Below are 17,835 nucleotides of genomic sequence, written 5' to 3'. Positions count from 1 at the left end.
AGATGTAAAATTAACTAAGCATCATTTTTATATACACTTTATGAATTAATTAAAATTTTATACATGCTCATTAATGATACTCAAATAAATGATTGATTCGATAACTATTTTTTGTTGTATGAAATTTTTAAAAGTTTGAGAAGACATTTATCATAATTTAATATAGTAGTAACGAAATTACAAAAATCGCTTTACTTAATCTTTAAATTTTTAGCTGAATTATTTTGTAATGCTAGCACAATTGTTTTTATTGCAATGTGTTTATTCATAACTAGGCTATATGTGCAACTAACTAACTTGAACAATTGTTCAAGACGATGACTAGAGATAATAGTGGTAGTGTATCTGAACGATGTATTAAGTTAGAAATGTGTATATTATTTGAACTTAATTATATTGATTATTACATTATTGTCTTAAATTTTAAATCATTACGAGTGAACCGAGTTTTAAGAGCTTACCAAGAGATCATTGCACACTTGAGCTCTTTTCAAATATCTCGATAGAATCATATTAGGCATAAGTGAAAACCATCCCCAGTTATTAGAGGTGAAAGAAATTAAATAGGTAATTATTAAATTTATTGTTTATTAATTAGGATATATATACAAGGTTCAAAAAGGTAAGCGTAAAGAGGATAGCTGCTTGAGTCTGAACCTTTTGAAAACCTTGATTCTGAAAATGATCTTGACCTTGAAATTCAGGATCAAATTTTTTTATTATTGCAACATATTCTAGTCATTATGAGGTACAAAAGTCTGAAAGAAATTATAGATCGCTAATGATCCCATCTCTTGGAAAAAGTGAGAAAGTTTTAATAATTCTTAAACTGGTTTTATTCACAATATGTGTATATTTTGCAGTCAGATGATAGAAATGTAGCATCTATTGATATAAATTGATATCCTAAATCTATCATTATATATTGCATAACTTCTTTTCTTTGTTCCTTCGTTTTCTTTACATGTGTTTCTTTCTCTTTCCTTTTTCTCACTACTTAGAAAAGTACCTGACAATGAACGTGAATGTTATGGGTCCTATATAAAAGCTTTACTGACCGTAGGTTGAGTATGACTAGTTTGGAGAATAAATTCTTTTAAAACAACTTGTTTTAAAAATGGAAGAATGATTTTTCGTACGAAAATCCGTCTGAATACACTCTTTTCTAAATTTATAGTACTTGTATGTATTTTTCAATAATCTCGTGTTTATATCGATTTACTTGTATATTTGGAGAGTTATAGTTAAATGACGATAACATTAGTAAATACAAATAGGATTAATTAAGGGTTGTTGCAAAATGCTAATCATTATTGTTGATGTTCACGTATTGATCATATAATAATCAATTGTTGCTATTTATTAAACAAGTCAAACTCGTTAACCATTTGCATAACGCATTGTCAATGCATTTACGTAATTTATCTATATAACAACGTACTTTACATATAAATGTTGTTATAGTTTTCACTAATTGATAACGATTTTTTAATATCTTTAACACCATATATTACCTGGCTTTGAAGCAACTTAAACAGATTAAATTTTGACACATTTTTTTTATCGAAGAAAGCAAGTTCGTAAAATAAATATTTATTCAAATAGTTTTTTAGATACTTGTTTCTGAGAAAAAGTATGCAAATTTCGAGGCTAAGAAACTAAAATATAGTATCCATTTATCAGGAATTATAAAAAGATTTTTTTATTTTCCTGGAATTGAATGATTCTTGTTTGGGAACAGTAGTAGATCATGTAATAGATCACTTGAATTTCTGGTATATTTCTTTCCAAAAATGTCGGTAATCAAAGTTAACGAGCATCAATTTTAAATTTTAATTCTTTATTTGTTACTATATTTCCATTTCAAAACACCTATGTATAAATCTCTACATAGGTACATTTCGACACATTAAGCATAACCAGCAATCGTTAATACGTAAATGAGTTTAATTCAGGCTATATTGTTGATTTGCAAGTTTAATCGGACAAATATTCCATTTCTGTTGTACATTAGTTTTTTATAGAATCTCGACATCTCAAAATGATCTTGCCCTTTTTATTTGTTCCGTGTATTGTTAATAGATATAATAAATCGTGTAACACATGTTAACACAATGATACTTTCAACGTTGACGTTCACACCAATTCTTTTCGGTTGGCAAACATAAATGAAAATAAGAGCGTTCAGTAATTGCAATAAACGCGATTTCCTTCGTTACATCGTAAAAATAGAATAGGAAGGCGGCGTAACATCATTTTTTGATAAATGGAAAGAAGCGAAATGCCTTGTTACGCAAATGCGAAGGAAAAGTAGCAGGTGATTTGGATGTTTAACTGATATAAAAGAAGATCTCGCGACTTGGGAAAAATTGGGAAACGCTATGATGGAGAATGATGAATCATTCTGCATAGGTATCACGCGCAACAAACCGCCGAGTCCAGTCTCAGTTTTAATCATTGTTTAGTTCAAATTAACTCAGTCAATTAAACGCGCTGTCTGGTAGCGACAGCTCGCAGCCATCCGCTGCTCTGAACAATATAGCTTACGTATGGTAATTCGAAATAGCATTCCCGTGAGCACCATATGTCAGCGACATGGAATTAATTATCACCATGGATTCCCTACTGTACTTTACCCCTCGTTTCGTTCGTCCCTTCGATTCGCACAACGATGTTACTCTGTATTATATTTGTCACGTTTTGTTTAATGCTGACTAATATCGACTCAATATCAGAGCCGTCGGTATTACGATATCCTTCAAAATATTTGGTACCTCGTAGGTAGCTGTAAATACGGTTTTATTATAATGCAAACTGATGCAGTGGCATGTTCTGTAGATGTTCCATATACCAACAATATAGTCTTGTACATTCATAAATGAATAATGACGGTTAGTATTTGTCAAGCAAATTGTGATTATAACTGCCATGTAGAGATTATATTTGGTGAATTGAAATTATAATATCTTAAATATTTCTACTCAAGGATTTAATTTACATCGAATTCAATTTCTGCTAGAGACGTGGAAGATTCTCTATGTTGTATCAATAGGTATATGTATAATTATCAATTAACCGTTGTCTAAACTTGTTGCCAAATGTTAGAATTCAGTGGTTGATTAATCGCTTTCGATTGAAAGGTATCCAAAAAACATTGTCATTAAGTGTATCCCAAATCAATCAACAAGATACATGATTGGCAGTGACTTCAAAATACTATCATTCGATACCCTTTCGCTCGATTAAATCGAAACGCAAGAGAGCGAATCGTTTTACAAAGAATATACAATGTAAATATTGTTCAATTATTCTGACCTTAAAACACGCATACTTTTTCCATTTAACAAATATCGAAAAGCATCTATCGACGCTAAATTTCACGATATAAAATATAATGTAATGTATCATATACATTGATAATAATTCTACACATGACAGAGAATTCTATCATAGAGTGAATTATAAATCTTATAACGATGTAGCGTTTCATCGTAACTATTACGAGAAGTCATTTTTAGTATTAGTTACATACAGTTAGTAGTTGTGTATGCCGTGAATGTTTTAAGTACCAGTAACAGTATAGTATACCGTTCGTCGTTCTCCCCGTGTTATTTTCGACGATCGGTTTTAACGTTACAATTTCTCTCTACACGACAAACATTCATTACAAACATAAATTTATCTCTTTTCCCTTACGTCCAACTTTTCATATGTTTATATCAGTATTTCCTTATTTACGTACAATTTAATTAAAAGCAATGTATAATTTGATATTCCATGATATTTCCCTGGATAATTTGATATTTCATACTTATTATTTTGTACTTCTATATACTATTTATCATATTTTTCCTTTGTCTGCCGATTAATAAAAGATCTGTAAATAGTGACTGTAATACCGAATCTACAACAGTGAATGTAATACTTGTAATACTGTTACTATCACTATTAGCTACTAGCAGTTTAGTTTAGCCTTTGACCAAGAAATGGAAGCTTATTTACAAAATTTGCATGATACTGCAAAAGGTTCGATGATCTTTTACTTACCTAATTTTTCGTAAATATCTTAATACTTATGGAGGGAAATATATATACATATTCGAATTAGAATATGATTCTGTATCATCGAAATTCACTAGGAGAAGTTGAAACAGGAAGTTAAAAATTTATTCAGAAGCCAAGATTCATATTTGAAAACTCTAGATTGCATGTGCATTTCGAATATGGTAAAATTAATCGCATGGATAAATGTGAGATAAATTATGTATAATATTACGCGGAAAGAAAAAATACCGATGATTATGCAACACCTCATATTAATTGGTATAATTGACTAATAAAATTAAAAGAGGGGAATAGATACATACGTACTTATTGATATAATTTATCTTCAGATAAAATTTATTATACAAGAATCTAATGAAACATAAATAACAGATGTATATTTTAATATAATCGAAAATTGATGATATTCTTTGATAAATTCTGTTGATTCGTACGACAAATATGTTTTTTGATATTTCGTTTTAATGTACAATATCCGATCAACGATGCACATATCGAAACGAATATTTTTTCACAGACACAGCATCACTATGTAGCTGGTGACAGAACTTAAATTACAGTAATAATTCATTGTTATTGCAATCCTGAAAACATACTGTAAACTGTAGTTATGCTATCATGCACTATACTCACAAAGATCACTTGTATTTGCTTTTGCACCACCCCATTTATTGTTTGGGCATCCCCCTAAATTTGTTCACGAGGGTCGATTTATTGGCATAGAGTACAATATAAGGGTTCGTAATATTAATGGAAAAAGTTTCCGGTGCAATATGGTAACAAAAACGACACTTTCGCAATTCCGTTTCCATGCCATCCTTTAATGGACCTAAAATGAAGTTCTATACATCAGAAACAGGCGTTTCCAACTCTCCTACGTAATTATAATAAATTTCTGCGAGGAGACTCGTTAGTGAAGTTTCTGTGCGCTATATATTGTTTTATGCTTACCGAATAATAATTACATATTGTATATTTTTGCCCATTAATTCGTAAAGAACTTTTTCTTGGTAAATATTATGCTACGTGAAAATTCATCTATTTAATATGCTCACTACGGACTCAAATTTTTATTACTTACAATGCCAATAAACATTACACGTATGTCATAGGATGTTATAAAAGGCGATGCATTTAATTCTCAAAAAACTGTTCCACTTAGTTTAGATTTATTTCCCCATAAACCTCTAATTTCAACCCGAGCATCTATATCCCCTCTATAACGTTTATTTATAAAAATTAATTATAAAAATATTATAAAAATATTTCAACAGCGATATTTTTTATCGCAACATAAATATTTGTACCGTTTTACGGATACTTATTTTACTTCAATTTAAATATATACTTCCTCCCTCTTGCGCTCATTCATGTGTGTTCCACAACACATTCTGAAATGCATACGCTCGTTTAAGTCTGTAAGGTTTACAAATTATTATAAATATGTATACATGATGATTCTATCAACGTAGCTAAGCTACTTCTTCTAAACGAGATTAGGAAAAAATCACCGTCATTTGTGAATAGTCATTGAAAGATCAATATTTTACGAGATACATATTTCATTTCTTATGTGAAGACTCATATGTTCAAATGTTTGATTAACTTTTAAACATTTCTTGACATTTTCCATTAATTTTCCATTTCCCATTTATTGATTAATATTCCACAATGCTTTATCCAAGTTATATGAAATTCAGGAGCAAGTTGAGAAAAAAAATGAGCAAATGATTCTTGAAATTAGGGATAGTTTGCTGACGTAGCCGGAGCATTTCAACGAGTCTGTCTGTAAATTTTATACGCGAAATTAAATGACTTTTTTTATTTAGTAATTCAGAAAATCGCGAAGTAGCGCCTATATAGATGTGGTAAAGTGAGTTTCCGAGTTGAGAGGAAAGGTCGGTTGGTTGGCTGGCGTTTATAATGAACTCTTGAGGATCGGCTTGACTACTATTTAAGTATATGTATGCTCATAGAGGTGTAGATACAAACGTGGGTTTCCACTTTTACGAGAATGTACGTCATACATTTGTAGATGTATAAAAGTGTGCGTTGAATAATAATATTCAGTGTAGGTACATATTTATGTATTTGTGCGTGCGTGTAGAAAGATAAAAATATGGTATTAAAGTTAATTATTTTAACGTTAGCGAGTTTCAGTTTCATTCCAGTCGTTGGTTTTAATTTTGTTAAAATTTTATTTTAAACAAAAGAGGGATATTTTATGTGATGTAGAGAAGCGAATTATATACATTTCTCGTTTTTTGATTTATTTTTAATGAAATGGTGATGGTTTTTATAATCATGAAGGTTCTTTATATATAGAATATACCTAAAGAGATATTAAATTCTCGCATAATGAATCAAACAAAGCATTCAGCAATTTCTTAAGAGCCAATTGTAGGACGCAGTTTTCCGCTCAATTAACTTTATTCGCAATTTATGAGGTTCTTGATCTTCACTAGAAAGTTCTGCTTCTGTGTATTAGTACATACCAATTTTCTCCTGAATCATTAATAACTTCCACGTTTTTGTTATAACTGCATCAAAAGCAAGTTAAATAGTTTTGATTAAGGTCATAAATTCGACTAAACTTCTTCATTCAGTATCTTATTTGAATCCTTCATCTTTCCATAAACGTTTCGGAGCAGACACGGTGTAGAACTTGCAGTAAAATCATGCGTATATAAAAATTTAATTTTGAAAAAAATAATAGGAAATATTTGTGAGACTTATCGTTAATAGATACTTACACCTGACTTATTAAAATTAAGAATTAATTCTTACTTACATATTCATTAAACCATAAGATTACATATTTTTATTATTATATAACGAACTTCAGAAAATTTTGAGTTTCAGTGTTTTTAATGGTAAGTTTCCAAAATCCGGAATAGATACCAACCAAACCCCAATTTACCTGGTCAAGACTTCGGCTCAGAACGATATATTTTGAATCGTTTATATAGTTCGTCGTTGCTTCGAAACATTTGCGTACCACCGAATTATTCCATGATCAACTACGAATTTATTTTTCGCAATTATTCGATTGAATGGTTTAAATGGCTAACGTTAATCAATTCCAGTTCCTCTTTCGAAACAGAATTGGTATTTTTCCAAACTTAGAATTTCGATATGCAGTAGAAATTCGTGATAAATCCTCGTCCAACCCTACCGAATATATCCATTGTTAAAATTGTTACAAACTTTTCGGGGGATCTAATAATTCCTTTTTAATATGATTCTAAATATTTCCTAAAATATTTAATATATTTAATAATAATTTAAATAAATAAATTTAATAACTTACTATCTAATTTAAATGTTAATAATATAGAAATACATGTAGAATTGTTTAACGAAAACCGTTGCATAAATATTTTTATCGTATCTCAACATTCCAAGGACGTATCTTCACTTAGGAAATGGCATACATACCTACTGGAAATATTCATGGTCTTGTACCCGTCCCATTTTGCTATGCAAAGTGCCATTCTTTCGTTTCATGTGTGGCTTTCTTTTGAGCGTGGCACGCCGCTTTATCTTTCAATGATACGCCTTGAAACTCTTTTGTCTTGAGTGAACGAATGTACTCAGTAGCTCATAGAGGGAACTAAAAACTTAGTTGCTGCATCGCAGCATGTTTCGGCAAAGGAGAAAGAAAGAGACGAGATTAAAGCAATTTTGTTGGTCATTTTGCATACCGGCTTCACAAAGCTTCGCGGTCGTCGATACCGACATTGTTGTCATATATCTAAGCCACGATTCAAAGCGTCATCCATGTCGTAAAATTTCCCCATCAAATTTTGCCGTTCACTCCGTTTTATATTCCACCTTTCTATTTGTCTCGCGTCTACGATTTTACTGAAAGAAAATAAAATCGTTTTCCTGTTGTGTTATACCATAGGTTCATTAGAAAACGTAAAAATTTTATACATTATTGTATTTCTTAGAGACGTTTCGTGTATTTGCATTATAAAAAATAGTATATAGGATATGTAACGAGTGCGGTTTGGTTTAGCTGTATCTTTTCACGTATATAAAAATTATGTTTGTTCAAAGGTACGAATTCAAACTCAACAGGAATTTAAATAATTTAACCGGTTGAAAGTGTATCAGAATGGGAATTTCTAATGAAATGCACCGTGCGACACGATCTTTCCAGAAAGAGAGATGTGATAATCGTGACATCGATTTATTCGCTTTAATTACACTGTGACCAAAAGTTGGCGTCGACGTGACGGATAGAAAGTGAGGGGTCAACTTAGGTTTCAGAACCGAGCAGAACTTCCGGTCGAACTGGGAACTTTACGTTTCAGGAAGCGCCACTGAATCGTGGGCTGGTTGAAATTATCGATTCGGTATAATTGCAACGCTCGATAATTGGCTGTGTCAGCAGAATCACAGTGCACGGTAAACTAGTTACGCGAGGCAGAAGTAATAACTTCATTAACGCATCAACGCGTTGCACTTTCATGCTTCGTGCGGTCGCGAATCTGTTTTAAAATGTTTTACTTAAAATTGTTAGGTTATAGCTATCGTTCTACTATGATGTAACAGCATTGTCATTTTATGAAATTATAACTTCTGTTGAATCTTTTGTGTACTATATTCAGTTAGTATGTAATCATTGGTAATCGTTTTCTATGTAAAGAGTAAGATTTTTGCAAAGTACTACATACGATACGGTGTGATTTATATACCTATGCATTTTCTTATTCGTGTAAATGGGAAAGATTTTCTTCTACGAGCAAGAATTCTAGATCAAGATATACAACGGTAAACAGAAACTGAAAATTATTCAAATAGGAGTAGAGTATATAAGAAGGGAAAGCAGGGAATTTTATTACAGTTTCTTAAGTTGGAAAGTGCGAACAGCTCCGCTCTTTTGGGAGCCGTATTTACGAAGTTTAAAATAAGATGAATAATACAAAGGTACGGTACAATGGTAGCTGCACATATCTTTCCGTTTTGTATTCCTAAACTGACTTTTGAAACACGATAAACCTCTTTTGGCAAGTGGTTGTTAAGAGGAGAGCGCGCGAGTTGCGCCTATTCCATCTGCGCCGCGGTATTTGAATCTTACCCGCACTTTCACCCAATTCACAGTAATCCATGGAAACCGAATAATGCCAGCGACTGGTAGCTCGGTTTCAAAACATACAGGAATATAGCGAATGTAGGTACATACATATTTTCACGTTACATACGATGTACAGCGGCGCGGTTGGAAAAGGAATGGCACGGAAGTCAAACAAAAATGCCTCGAGTTCTATCTAGCGTTACGTTGCTTCTGTTCATTATATTTGCCTTAATATGATTCTTCGAAAAATCAATATATCGGTTACGAAGTTTGCGTTTGAAATAATAGAATCAAAATATCTAAAATATCGTATCGCTCGACGGTATTACATTAATTCTGGAATTTTTATTTTGGAGGAAGAAGTGGTCGGTTGAAAAGGGGATTATACGTGGAATGGCTAAATATGGAAATTCTCTCTTTTAGCTGAAAAATTCTCTTTTTATTTGAACAATTTGATATTTAAGTTATCTGACGGCATGTCACAGTACGTTTTCAATGTATATCTGTCTGGTGCATAAATAATTTCAAAAATAAAAATAAAAAGTCGATAGAAACATATTATGAATTGAATAGAAACGAAATGATTTAAAATGTATTTATCATATAGGTATAATGAATATAATAATCATTACGCGCTCCGCGTCTGACTAGTTGCTGGCTCTTACTACTTGAATATATAGTCATCGGGAAAACAGCGTGATCAAATGTCGTTCTTGTCGCACAGGAAAGTTTTCTAGGAACGCTTACTACGCAATTTACGAGCTCGTAAAAATATTAATAAAACCACCCTTTCTTATCTTTTCGCGTATTTTATTCTTCCGGGCATTCTGTCACCTTTTTGTTCCGGTGTACACGGTTCTTGTACGTTTGATACTTTCATGTACATCCGTTCTTCGGTATAAATCAACCCAACCACCGAGCAGATTGTGAGTTTCTAGTCAAAGTATTCACGTAGTAAGTACGTATAGAGTACACGAGGATGTAGCTTTGAAGTGTGTTAGATCAGGCCGACGCACGCGATGTCGTAACAGAGCTAGCTATGGAACCCAGTATTCGTTGATCTACGAGCAGCTGGAAACGAGAGGATGTACAGTTAGAGCCACCGATAGAAAAAATCGGAAGCGTGTGCAGTCCTGGCGAGATATGGCGATGAAAATGTACGAGTAAAACGTAGAAAAGGTTGGCGTGCGCTGTTGTAGCTGCCTGTGTTCGCGAAATTTCTAGAGAGAAGAATGAAATAGTCTTGCTGTTGCTGCAACCAGTAAAAATGTTAACGAAATGGGATGGTGAAGTCGCTTTCAAGACGCGAGGTGCAGATAGTTGCGTTTGATCGATCGTATAATACAAACGCGATATAAACACTTTATGAGGTTGATAAGATTACCCAGGAATATGGATTCGAAATATTTTGACATTGTAAAACGGAAAGATAAAAGAATGATAGAAGAAAAGAAGAATAAATCAGGGGAATGCGTCTATGTAGGGAATATAGTGATTCTTTCAAAGTTATATTAAGGTGGTTTAGAGTAATAAGAAAAATAATTGCAGAGAATATTAACAAAACATTTGTGAGCCTTAATTTTGATATTAGCGTAAAGATAAATTTATCGATAGACAAAACACGTACTTTGATTAATCGATCGGTATTAAATTTACAGTAACGACGGCCATTATGTATAGAATACGAGTTTCTAAAATATGGATGTTTACAAGAAAGCAATATACATGCACATAAAGGGTGTATTCGCGCTGTGGAAAAATATGACAGAAAGGATATGACATAATATTGGAACTGTAATTATTATCGGTAACGTGGGAAATGTTGCTTCTTCCGACAGTGCTGTGATATAAGAAACTTTAATCTCTTATTAAGGATTCATGCAAATCCGCGTTGAAAGAATAATAACTTTTATAGTTGCAAAATTTGGAGATTATTTTTATTTTCCTACACTTGTTTTTGTACGTACCGCGCGTATGTTTTAATCTATGTTTCTTTAACCTTTTCTTTCCGCATTCTTCGTCTTTTATACTCAGATTCTGTTATCAGGTGATGAACAATCTTTGTAAGTTTCGAGTGAGGGTTTCGCTCCTTCATCTGGAATATCTCGTCTTCTTGCATCACCGCTTTGAACCAATGGAGCACTTGAATAATGTTTATACGACACACTGATTGCTCATAGAGATACCCATGGCAGATTCTTGGAAATTCAAACTTTCTGATTTATTACCGGCTAAACTTTCTTTCTAAGTTAGAGCTTGCCTTATATGCTTATTTGTAGTTGAAATCAACAAAAAAAGTATTTCGGAACATTTCTGGTCGGTGGTTCAAAATTTATATAATTATTCTCTCTAGCTTGTTTGCTAGTGTTTGATGCTGGTAAGCGGATATGTCGATATTAAAAAAATTTTCATGTAGTATCATAATTAATCATAAAGTTTCAATAAGAAATTTTTAATTCGCAGAATAAATAAATACGCTCTAGGTCGACGAAGAAAGTAGAAAAAATAACGTTAGAATAACTTAACGTTTAGAGTAAAAACATTTAGCCGGAAAAATTGGATATTTCACATATTTCATTCAAAAAGTGAACAAGAAAAAAAAGTTTTTATGTATTATATTCTTCTCTAACTAATATTTCTGCTTATTATCTAAAATAATGGATACAGTTGATACGAATAAAGTTGCTATAACATACTGCACACTTACAGTATTTTTTTTTAGGGGGAGGGGGATTTAGTAATTGTAGAAGTTTTGGAACTGGATTGCATGTTTTATAAGAATTTTTTTTTCGATGCAGTTAGGTATGCCGCATCTTCTTTCTTACTAAGTTGGTGAAAAGGGAGTTAATGGAAAGGGACGATGGATTCTATCGAACGTAAGCATTGGCGGGCGCGCCACTAAATCATAATGCGATTCTAAAGGGGCGGTTCAGCTCTGAATGCTAGTTATTCAGACAAAAGAGAGAGAAAGAGAGTAAAAAACGAAAAAGAATCATCCTGTTTTTTATGCTTTTTAGTCTACTCTCTAGTTTTAATGCAGTCTTTGATATTATTAGATGCTATATTTCGTATCTTATTTCATATCATAATTATTTAAGTATATAAATTAAGTATACATGTTGTTAAAGAAAGCCTGTAATCGGCCTTTAACATGTACATAATTGTTTTCTAAGTTGAAATTTTCGCATCAAAACATTGACAGGAACCAATAATATGTAAATCATAGTGAAAGAATAGCAATATCAAAAGATTTTAGATTTTCTTAAAAATTGTTGGAGATTAATCAACAACCGTGTTCGCAATAATGCGTGTAATTAAATTTGACAAAATGTTAAACGTACTGCGATCAAAATCATTACTTATATTTACAACATTCGTAGACAGGAGCATATACCTAATTACGCCCGAAAGGTTAACACGCGGAATTAATTGAATTTAAAATTAACATTATGTATGTTTATTTATCTATTTATATATGAGATTGATCACGTGGGAATAAATTCTGTAGATGAAACGGAGACTATTCTATTTTCTCCCGACAAAAATTTGATGTTTAACATACGCCTTGTGGCTTTTGTCAAGTTATAAGACGATCGATCATAAACATTTTAATGCATTTGTCAATGTTAATGCACATAACATTGATAAATGATGATGAGGGCTGTTTTCTTCTCTTGACAGCATTTACAGTATGAGAGTTGTTGATGAGGTTCCAATTTCTACTGACTTAAGAATGAACCATTCATTAGGGGAGATTTAAAATGGAGAATATTTTATAACAGTATTATAATAATTATTTAAAAGAAATTTCTTGCTATCTCCTATTTTTTTCGTAACAAGTATGTAAAAGTGAAAATGCGATAATTTTGATAGAATTTAGCATTTCAAGAAGTCTACTTACATGTATAGGCTGTAATCGATCAATGAGCAGTAATAATGCGGATTACTGCGGTCACGTTATCTGACATTACTAACTGTAAACGTTGCGTAAAACTTTAACCAATCGATAATACATATTTACGTACCCCTATATATGTAGGTATAAAAATATTTTTTCAAGGAAGAACGCAGCAATATCGTGGGAAGGGTAGAAGTTAATGGAGTTTGAAGAGACGAGCCGCACTGTACATGCGAATGAAAGTAATAAAGTAACAGACATCGAGATTAGGCATGAATAAGAAGTTTCATGGTGTAAGAAAGTTTCCTGGCTTTATCCACCAAGTAATCGCTTAAATTCAAACTGCGTTTCCAAGGCAGTAGATTTTACAGCGCACAGCTGCTTCATTGTCTTCCATCCACAGTTTTCAGCTTCCTTCTTTCGGAGAGGAGTACAAAAATACGGTCACGGCCTGCACTTCATAATGCAAAGTGACGTTACATATAAGTATAATCGATGCCGCGATGAGCATCTCCCGGATGCTGCTGACTTTCGAGGTCAATTACAAGTCGTTCTTTACCAACTCCCACCGATACAATCTTATTCCTCATTTGCATCGTATCTCCTGATTAACATGATTTTTCGTACTAATACTATGACCAACATTTTTAGGTTGTCTATTTTATCTTACTTAGAGCGTCTTCTGTTTAACTTTCCAAACACTTTCATAAATGCAAAAAAATGATTCGCGTGCTGGAAAATGTGAAAGCGATGACATGAAAATGATGATAATGAAAAATTGTTCAAATATTCGACAAATCGAGGCAATTGTTGCACGAATTTAACCTGTCAATTCGTTACATGCGTTGTTATTATCTTGTTTCCGTCAATAATTTTATCGATTACGATGGTTTACTTTTTAATGGATCGGTTCATTTTTGTTAAAATACATGATATTATAGGATTTTTTATTTATTTATAAATATTAGAAATTAAGGTTTCCAATGATTTCTATCCTACATGATAAGTTTATTGATTGATAGATCTATTTACAATGGATTAAACAGGAAACGATGATTATTTAACGTGAACTAAATACAGCAATGTGCTATAACTAAGACGTGTGCTATAAATAACAACTAAATAGTTAATTCACAACTCACAACTAATAGTTTACTCGGCAACTCAACTCTCGACTCCTCACCACTCGACTGTCAACTCACAACTATCTCAACTCGACTCTTCACCACTCGATTCTCAACTCACGACTACTCCACTCGACTCTTAACTCACGACTATCTCAACTCGACTCTCATCACTCGACTTTCAACTCACAACTCCCCCACTGGACTCTTCAGGTGACGACCACCCGGTAAAAACTAACAGGTAACGATCACTTGGTAAAAACTGCCTTTTGGCCTAACGGCACTTAAGTTCACCCGATATTTCTTAGGCCATTTGTCTACGATACTACAATATCATCACTTATATACGCAAAGATGAAATATAACCTAATTAAAACTAATTACCATCCATCAATTTTAATTTTGTAATTAAAGATACGCCTAATTAAGAAGTAGCTCAATTAGTAAATTAAAATTGAAACAACTTTTAAATTAATTAAAGGAACGTCATCGCATAAAAGCACGTTGGCTCGCAGTCAGGAAGTTCAATTTTTTTGTTGGAAGATACTATATTACGGACTGCAGTGTTCGTCATTAATGGAATTGCTCGGTATCCATGGTTATGTACGGCGTAATTTCGAAACTTTTGAATTTATTAAATTATCCGCCACGCAGAACAAACTTTTCATTTACACAGACCGAGTGCAACAATCATCACCTTCGTACAGGGATCTGTCCGCGTTTGACGGTGGTTAATCACCTGCAAAAAAGGTGTCTTAGACTATATGCTAATTGTTCCGTAATTAGTTAACGAGAGGGAAGATTACCAAATGGAACGTGGCAGTGTAATTTCTCGAACACGCCGATTGCGCGAACTAATAGAATTTTGATGAGAATAAGTAATGCGCTTGGAAACAAAACGATCTAAATTGCTTGTTGTCAGACGCTAACGCATTTCGTTAATTAACTAACGATAATTATTGTAAGCAATTAGCCATTTTCGTTACATAGCTCATTGACGTGCAGTTGTAGAACAATAATGATATTTTTTAAACTATTATTATATTTTTCATTCATGATATGCATATTTTGATTGCTGACCAATGTAATTACTAATTTTGTTTTTACGTAGGCCGATTGTTTTGTACTTGGAATGAATTGATATAAATTTCTTCGTTAAATTCATTGATTTAATTACACATTTAAGTGAGTTTTGTTTGATGGTCTTTCTCCGTTTTTTCTCTGCTTTGATTATTTTTTGTATTTCATTTAAGAGCATTGTGGTAAAAAAGTATGGACAAAAATTCTCAAACTACCAAAGGTAAGATACAATGGTAGTAAAATTTATTTTTCGTGTAATTGCATTATTCACAATTTTTTGGACATTTCGTGTCCAAAGAAAATCGAGCCGTTTAATCCCGAGATAGAGAAGGAAGAACGAAAAGCAGGACCAGCATACGTTTTATTCTCGTTTTCTCTTTTCTTTCCTTTATACACTTCTTAGATCCTCAGTGCCACCTCATTTATTTATTCTCCCCATCCTTCTATTTCTTATTTGATACATAACCTGAAATTTTCTCAATTCAATAAAGTAATTGATCGAAGACGTAGTACCAGAGGAATTAGGGACGGACCGATCCTTCAGATCCGTCGATTTCAGAATAAAATTATTGTCATAGGGTCGATTCAATTTCATGACGATTTGCACGAAATACGGAATTTAATTCAATTATTCAAGAGAAGCTTGATGTCAATTGCCCAACATTGATCAACAATTGTCCATATTGTTGTCGCTATATGTATATTTATATGTTCGCAACAATGATAAACATATAAAATCTAAAATCTACAGTTTTGGCGAGATTTAACATAGAACTACTCTTGTCAAGGATACAATCTGCTTTTTCCAAGCCAATACTATAATCTTTGCCACGAGCATAAGTTGACGTTATAAAGGTAAGGGATTAATCTTAACAACTCTGATTTTGTATCAGATTCATTATTAATAGGTAAAATTGCTTAGACGTTTAATTTTTGAGAAAGAATGTCCGTGTATTAAACGGCGTTGATAACGCAGGCGCCACGTCAGTTTGAGCGTGGAATCCCTTACTTATTTATATGTGCTCAGTTAGTTCGAAAGGACTCTTTTGATCTTACCTCACTCCAGACTCCCTTCCATTCATTGTAGCTTACCAAAGACTGCATTCGTATTTCTTAGAAAACCTCAACGTTGGATTTTTGCCGACGGCAATTCGACGTTCCCTCGGCATTCGTTTTATGGTCAGATAGAGAAGAATGATCTTAAAGGAGGATAATAGGGTAGAATGAATCTCGGTTGACAAACGTCGTCAAAAATGAAATTGTACATCTGATTATCTTGGAAAAATTATCGACTCTATTAATTCCATCAGAGATTTCGTTAAACTTGGAATTTTACGAAAAGCATGAACGTTTCTGATATAATAAATGGAAAGAAAACGTCATTCGGTTAAACGCGTACGCTGGCGAAAGGTGAGTTGTACACATTTCTACAGTAAAATCTTCATATACGAACTTTTCTTATTATCTCGTTAGGTATGCATCCTATATAATATAGTGGTCATGTGAAACGTATAATCTTCGTTCGTAAAGAGCCCGGTTCTGCAAGATTGAATAGACGCATATGACTAGAATGTTCGACAAGCATAGATATCGATACGGGAAATTCGCAAACTACGTTCTAGGGCCACAATACCGCATAGCTGGAAAACTTGGGGGACTGAATGAAATGATACGAGTCTCATGAGAACTGTCTCGTAGTAGATATACCGACGTTTTCTACGTCCTATTGAATAACTCAGCGTTAACATCAACCGCGTCTCGCCAGCCCTCCCTTTGCCCATGTTGCTTCGCGCCCTCTGCCATTTGGGGAATATCGGGACAGAAGCGAGGGAAAGGGAGAATCGATGGAAAAACATTCATTCCCCGACGTGTGAATGTAACGCACGTCAACATTCCTGCGTTTACTAGCCATGCAGAGAATGTTCATTCAATTTCGCGTCTTGCACGTACATTACATTCCTCATCTATCTGAACCAATATGAAACTTTTTTTTCACCTAATTCCAGCAAGTACCAAAGAGATATCGTTTCCACTTGAAATTTATGTTACAATTTACGAATTTTGTGGCTTACAAATAGTGGTTTCTCTTCCCAGACGTGTCATAAATTCGCTAAAGAACGTCTTCGTGTATTTTTTCCTTTGGGTGGTACATAAATCAAGGATGAACACAAGGATGGAATAGATTCTGTTTGACTCATTAGACTTCGGTCGGATTCAGAATAGATTAAGACGGAGCAAGTACGAAGAAGATATCCAAATATGTCTGATCTTATGCTTTATTCTTGCTTCGAAGATTAATTGATTCTCTTTGGGAGCAACTCTTCGTGATTAACCGTGTAATTAAATACAGTGACAATTCAACGATATCTGTATTCCAATAATATAATTGTAATTCACAATCACGAATATAAACATATCGCCTTTCTCTGTTAAAATATCCTTTTAACTAATATTTTAAGATGCTTTGAAATACCTGAAGCTACATGTGCTTTTTAATTTTTATCTAATGCAAAATTTTGTAAGAAGCTATTTTAATTTCTTGGTGACCGAACAGTGCGCGAAGCAATTATTAGTTTCGATGTACG

General features: G+C 33.0%; 1 long non-coding RNA gene across 9 annotated transcripts; it reads right to left on the bottom strand.

Annotated features, from left to right (window-relative positions):
- Positions 1–219: 219 nt before the first annotated feature.
- LOC125386267 lies at positions 220–17,538 on the bottom strand. 9 transcript variants are annotated; one of them, XR_007226259.1, is made up of 5 exons: positions 14,189–17,538; positions 9,983–10,219; positions 7,504–7,929; positions 4,699–7,320; positions 220–4,613 (listed from the first exon to the last, which is right to left on the bottom strand). It is a non-coding gene; the product is annotated as an uncharacterized LOC125386267 (long non-coding RNA). The 9 variants fall into 9 exon arrangements; XR_007226265.1 differs by lacking the exon at positions 9,983–10,219 and having other exon boundaries at positions 7,504–7,693; positions 7,770–7,929; positions 14,189–17,537; XR_007226264.1 differs by lacking the exon at positions 9,983–10,219 and having other exon boundaries at positions 4,699–4,894; positions 5,147–7,320; positions 14,189–17,535.
- Between the last annotated feature and the right edge of the window lie 297 nt (positions 17,539–17,835).

This window comes from Bombus terrestris, chromosome 14 (genome assembly GCF_910591885.1).
Source record: "Bombus terrestris chromosome 14, iyBomTerr1.2, whole genome shotgun sequence".
Lineage (NCBI taxonomy): Eukaryota > Metazoa > Arthropoda > Insecta > Hymenoptera > Apidae > Bombus > Bombus terrestris.
This window is presented reverse-complemented; position numbering and strand designations above follow the sequence as displayed.